We start from the raw sequence: 6,445 nt of genomic DNA on the forward strand, positions 1-6,445 counted from the left end.
GACTTGAGGAATCATGACAGTCGCGTGCATATGAAGACTATATCTTGGATATGGCGAGCGGTGGCTGTGACATGAGACTTGGTCATCATAAGCCTTATCCAGTGTAGTCGGAGTATGTAGCGAGGATGGTGCATTTCAAGAGAGGATTTGTCCCCTATCAATATATGACAGACAGTTCTCCTATGCGCTCTGAGATGGTTTAGACTCTAAAAGCCTTTGGCCAAAGCGATTGATCAATTAGGCATAGGTTTCCTAGATTGGATCAGTAAACTAAACGTGTCTCGGGTATTAAGGGTAGTTGCCTAGTTAAAGATGGAAACTAACACCAAATTCCATGCCCTAGATAAGGCAGGGAGGCGGTTGACAATAGAACCGTACTCGTATGGATTTGGAGCCTAAATATTTACACCAACATTCACATAGTCTTTAGTGCCATAGACCGTTGCTAGACGGTCACCCATGGTGACAGGTCATTTCTGGTTATGGGATAATTGGAAATAATTAATTAAATTATATTTAATTAATTGTGTTTGTCACACATGCCCAAGTCCAGTTGAGAGTGAACCTAAAAGGTCACATACCAATCATTATGGAAGTGATGGAATTAATTCAGAATTAATTTTAAAATAAATAAATTAATTTAATTGGATTAAATTAATTCATGGGGAAGTGAGTCATCATAGAGGGAAATCCCAACGTGTAGCAGGGGAGGCGCAATCACAATTGGATTACTCTGCAATTCTCCTGTCGGATAGACTGGTTTTGTCTTATATGGCCCTTATAGATATTCCCCTCACTTTTGCGGCTATAGCTCTCAAATTTAAACCCCCTCCTGACGAGGCCGACCACGTCAGACACACGGTCCACACACATTTGGAAGGAAGAAGAGGGGTCCAGGTATTACCTTGATTGAAGCAGGAACCGGGGATACACATGAAAGCAAGAGACGATGTCATTTGGTTGATGAGGAGTCAAGTCTTGATTTGGCGGATCCTTTATTGGAACTATCAGGGGGTGGGGTCCGCTTGCACAGTTCGTGAGCTTAACACATGGATCAAACAGTATAACCCCGACTTGGTTTTTCTATCCAAGACCAAGTGTTGGTCTAGAAGAATGATGTGGAAATTTTGGTATGTTTGGCCTAAGGGTGAACGCTAGAGGAAAATCATCGGGTTTATGTCTGCTTTGGCAACAACATATCAACTTGCAACTTTTGACTTTTTCTTCCTCTCAATTGATGCCTCGGTTTCCAAAGAGGGGGGCGGGGAACCATTTGGCGTTTTATTGGTTCAATGGGCACCCGGGGATGGCAAAGCATAAAGACTCTTAGGATCTTCTTGACCAGCTCAGCCATATGTCAGTTCAACCATAGTTAGTAGCAGGGAATTTTAATGAAATTTTACACCAGAAAGAAATGAGTGGCATTATCGAGAATAGGGCCTAAAGTAAGAGTCCTATTTTTGGAGCGTGACATTGTCTCACGAGGCGCCTATCACACAGCGCGTCGTGTGGCTAGTAGTCCGCTGACTACGTCCGCCAATACCTCCGCTCGGCACTAATGCAGCGCGCCGAATGTATCAGAGTCGGGAGGACAAATCACAAAACCGTAAATTGCACACGGGAATTCAGAAAACCAGATTGCATTGAACTGAAAAGTGCGTATACAATGATCAACGATGCAAGAGCAAGGGGTTCGCCTTGAGGGGGACTCTAACACGTCACTAAACCAAGCTTCTTGAACTCATTCCCCCCTATAATAGGCTTAAAAAAATAAATCCTATTGGCTACACTAGACACTAGGAAAGCTGAAATTTGCAACTCAAGAGGGCGAAACGTCCCCTTGAGCAATCTAAACAACAGAAAGCAAATAACAAAGCAGTAACAAAGCAATAAAAGGCCTACACCTAGGACTCTAAGACTAGCTGGATGACCGTCGTCTGCCGATGAAGGCTGAGTGGTCGGCCATGTAGAACGGTTGAGTAGCCGAAGTGCGCGTCACGGGGCCTAGTGAACGGGCAGCCCGTGACATTCTCCCCCACCTGAGATAGCGACGTCCTCGGCGCTACGGAAGTATGGTACGCTTTGACAAGAGGTAGAAACGCCTTTAGGTTCATCACTCGCTCCCAAGTGTTCTCCTCGCTGCTGCATCCCCTCCATTTCACCAAGTACTCTGTGTGGTCTTTCTTCACGGCACTCGTCACTCGGTGATCTAGGATTACTTCAGCCACCTTCTCCTTCGTCTTCTTCAATTCGAGTTGTGAGCGGCTGGGTTGATTGCGGGTATCGTCTTCCTTGTCTGCTGAATACTTCTTCAATTGGCTGACATGGAAGACGTTGTGGATCGTCCACCAGGGCGACAACTCTACCTCGTACGCCACAGTCCCAATACGCCTAAGGACAGGCAAAGGACCAACATACTTCTGCATCAACCGAGGATCTCTCCACCTTGATGACTTTGACAATTTCGGATCCGGGACCTTCACCAGCACCAGGTCTCCCGCATTGAACTCAATGAAGCGGCGATTCTGATCTGCATACTTCTTCATCCGCTTCTGAGCTGTCTCCAGGCAACTTCTAGCGATATCAACATTCTGCTTCCACTCCTGGGAGAAACTTCGAGTAAGAGGGGATCTCACACTTTGTGGGATGTCCAGAGTGTGAGGAACAGAGTGTGAGGAAGGAGCGGCTGTTGCCCAATAACGATTTCAAAAGCGCTCTTGTTGATAGAAGAGCTCTTTTGAGCATTGAAACACAGCTGAGCGACATCCAGGAGCTTCACCCAATCCTTCTGCGTACCTCCAGGAGCTTCACCCAATCCTTCTGCGTACCTCGCACAAAGTGCCGAAGGTAGTCCTCCAACATAGAATTGTAGCATTCTGTCTGACCATCGGACTATGGGTGATAGCTCGAGCTCATGGAACGTGTGGACCCGAGAAGCTTTAACAACTCGGTCCGGAAGACGCCAGTGAATCGGGAGTCACGATCACTGACAATATCTTTTGGCAGTCCCCAATACTTGACGATGTGCTTGAAGAAGAGCTGAGTTGTCCCTTCTGCTATAACGTGCTTGGGTGCTGCGATGAATGTAGCATATTTTGAAAAACGATCTACCACGACGATGATAGAGCCTAAGTTCCCGACCTTAGGCAATCCAGAGATGTAATCCATGGAGACGCTCTCCGATAGACGCTTTGGGATGGGAAGTGGTTGCAGCAGACCGGCCTTCTTCTGATGGTCTGCCTTGTCCTGCTGATAAATCAAACAAGTGCGGACATGCGTCTCGACATCGTCCCGCATCTGTGGCCAATGATAGGCCCTCCGCACCAAGGCAAACGTGCGCTCCTGTCCTTGGTGTCCTGCCCAAAGTGTGTTGTGGCATTCGGAAAGAAGTGATTTCCGTAGGTCCCCGCCTCTCGGAATGTATACGCGGTTTCCCTTGGTCATCAACAATCCATCCTCGATCCAAAAGTGTCGAGCCTTGCCCTGCTCGACAAGCCGAATCAGGCATCGCGCCGTGGGATCTCTCGGTAGTAACTCCCGCACCTGATCCTTCGTAGAGACAGCAGCCGCGCTAGAAGAGAGCACTGCTATCGACTCCAAGTTCGCCAAATCCGCCCTGCGGCTCAAGGCGTCTGCTGACTGCTTCCTAAGCTCCACAAGCTTAGGTTGTGGTATTCTGTACGGTGCCATAGCGGGCGGTCTCGTGCCAGGCACCAACTCAATCTCGTGATCCACTGCCCTCTTCGGTGGTAGCTTCCGAGGCAGCTCGTCTGGCATCACGTCTTCAGACTCCCCCAACAGTTTCTTACTACCGCCCGGGGTGGGCCCTGACACCTCTTCCATCTCCTCAAAACAGAGGGTACCCAAGTAGGAGATCTCATCCTGCTTGCGCCCCTTCTCAAACTTCATGGCCGACAAGTTCTTCTCTCCTGTACGTCCAGCCAAAGTAGGGATGACACACGGCTTCGCTCCCAACATCATCAGCGAATCGACATGAGGTAAGACAGCAGTGCGTGTATCTCGTCGAAATTCAAACCCAAGGATAAGCTTGAAGTCATCCATTGCCACAACAGAAAGATTGGTCTTGCCCTCATAAGCACCAACCTTAATTAGCATAGACTTGGCTACACCGGCAATGGGTTGTGCAGCCGAGTTGATCGCCTTCACACGCCCAACTCCCTTCTCCAGCACGAGCCCGAGTCTCGCCACTTCGGCGCTCGCAAGGTAGTTGTGAGAGGCTCCTGTATCAATCATGGCACGGATCGGCTTGCCATGAATCTTCACATCCACGAACATCAACCCTTTCTTCCGAGGAATCCGGGCTGAACTTCTTCTTCTTTCTTCTCCGGCTGTTCCACAGTAAGAGCCGGGATGGTCCTTTTCGCAAGGGGTGGTGCAACTCTCTTCGCCGCCACCGTAGAGAATGTGTTGCACCATTGGTTTACGACCCCCAAGTTGTCCTCATCCTCCTCCGTGTCATTCTCACCACCTGCCTCTGCTTGTGGCTCCACACTCTTTGAGGACGACACCTTGTCGGTAAAGGTCGTTGCCAATGCATTCAACACCTGTCTCTTCGGGCAATCCCGATACATATGCGGACCATCGCAGATCAAACACCCTCTCCTCCTCTCGGGTGCTCTCTGCCTATTCTCTTGGGGCTTGTTCCTGTCTGAACTGCCCTGTGAGCCATTCTGAGAGTGGGGCCTCTGGTCTCCCCCACCTCTGTTGAAATTATTTCTGAACGATCTCATCCCATTCCACTTACTCCGCTCAGGACTAGGCGTCGCCTGCCTATCCTTCTGAGTCTCCAGGTTGAAATCTGCCAAGCGTTCGGCCGCTATAATAGCCGAACTCAAATCGGTCACTCGTTGCCTCTGCAACTCGTTTCTCGCCCACTTTTTCAAGCCTTCCATGAGAGTGAACAGCTTGTCCGCCTCCGACATGTCTCGGGTGTTCAGCATCAGCGCTGAGAAAGCTTTCACATATTCTCGCACGGAACCTGTATGTTCGAGCCTTCGCAATTCCCCCCTGGCATTGTACTCCACATTCTCGGGAAGAACTGCTCTCTGATCGCCTCCCGTAGAAGAGCCCACGTGTCGAGCTGTATTTGATGAGCCTGGATTTCCGCAAACTTGGTCCGCGACCACAGCTTTGCGTCACCAATCAGGTACATGGTCGCAGTCGCAACCTTCCTTGCCTCGTCCCGCACGTCTGCCGCAAGGAAGTACTGCTCCATGTCGAAGAGGAAGTTCTCGACCTCCTTCGCATCACGCTTACCGCTATAGGCCTTCGGTTTTGGTATTCGAAGCCTAGCACCGGGGTCGTGAGCAACCATAGGCGTGCTACCCACTGCACACTGGAGCAACCCAATCTGAATGGACATTTGCTCCATGTCACGCCGCATATCGGCAATGCTGTCGTTTCCGAGCTCCATGTCACGCCGCATATCGGCAATGCTGTCGTTTCCGAATACGCCAGCCATCTCCTGAATCACGTGCTGACATTCGTCCAACTCCGAATTCAACACTGTGATCTCAGATTCCAGGGAAGAGACCTTCATCTCCAATTCCGCCAACCGGGAGTGTCCGTCCTCCGGGTTCTCAGCTCTCTCGCTGGATGAAGCTACGTGTCGGGGACTTTCCGGATCTTGCCCCGACGCCTTCGCAGCAGTAGCAGTCGTATGCCTCGGCCCCATCTCGACACGAGGCTTTGATACCACCTCTCACGAGGCGCCTATCACACAGCGCGTCGTGTGGCTAGTAGTCCGCTGACTACGTCCGCCAATACCTCCGCTCGGCACTAATGCAGCGCGCCGAATATATCAGAGTCGGGGGGAACAAATCACAAAACAGTAAATTGCGCACGCGGATTCAGAAAACCAAATTGCATTGAACTGAAAATGCGGATACAATGATCAACGATGCTAGAGCAAGGGGATCGCCTTGAGGGGGACTCTAACACGTCACTAAACCAAGCTTCTTGAACTCATACCCCCCTATAATAGGCTTAAAAAAATAAATCCTATTGCCTACACTAGACACTAGAAAAGCTGAAATTTGCAACTCAAGAGGCGTAACGTCCCCTTGAGCAATCTAAACAACAGAAAGCAAATAACAAAGCAGTAACAAAGCAATAAAAGGCCTACACCTAAGACTCTAAGACTAGCTGGATGTCCGTCGTCTGCCGATGAAGGCTGAGTGGTCGGCCATGTAGAACGGTTGAGTGGCCGAAGTGCGCGTCACGGGGCCTAGTGAACGGGCAGCCCGTGACACATTGTCACTCTAAATGTGTCATTAATTATCAGTAACAACCTTAAATGTAATGCTTGTCAATAATAATTATATAGCAACAAAATTAAAATTATTATCATTAAAATATATTTTTTGTGATTATTTTAAAATTGTTACTTGATATTTTTTAATTAGAATTAAATTTTTTTGTAGTG

The sequence above is a fragment of the Sesamum indicum genome, linkage group LG5 (genome assembly GCF_000512975.1).
Source record: "Sesamum indicum cultivar Zhongzhi No. 13 linkage group LG5, S_indicum_v1.0, whole genome shotgun sequence".
Classification (NCBI taxonomy): Eukaryota; Viridiplantae; Streptophyta; class Magnoliopsida; order Lamiales; family Pedaliaceae; genus Sesamum; species Sesamum indicum.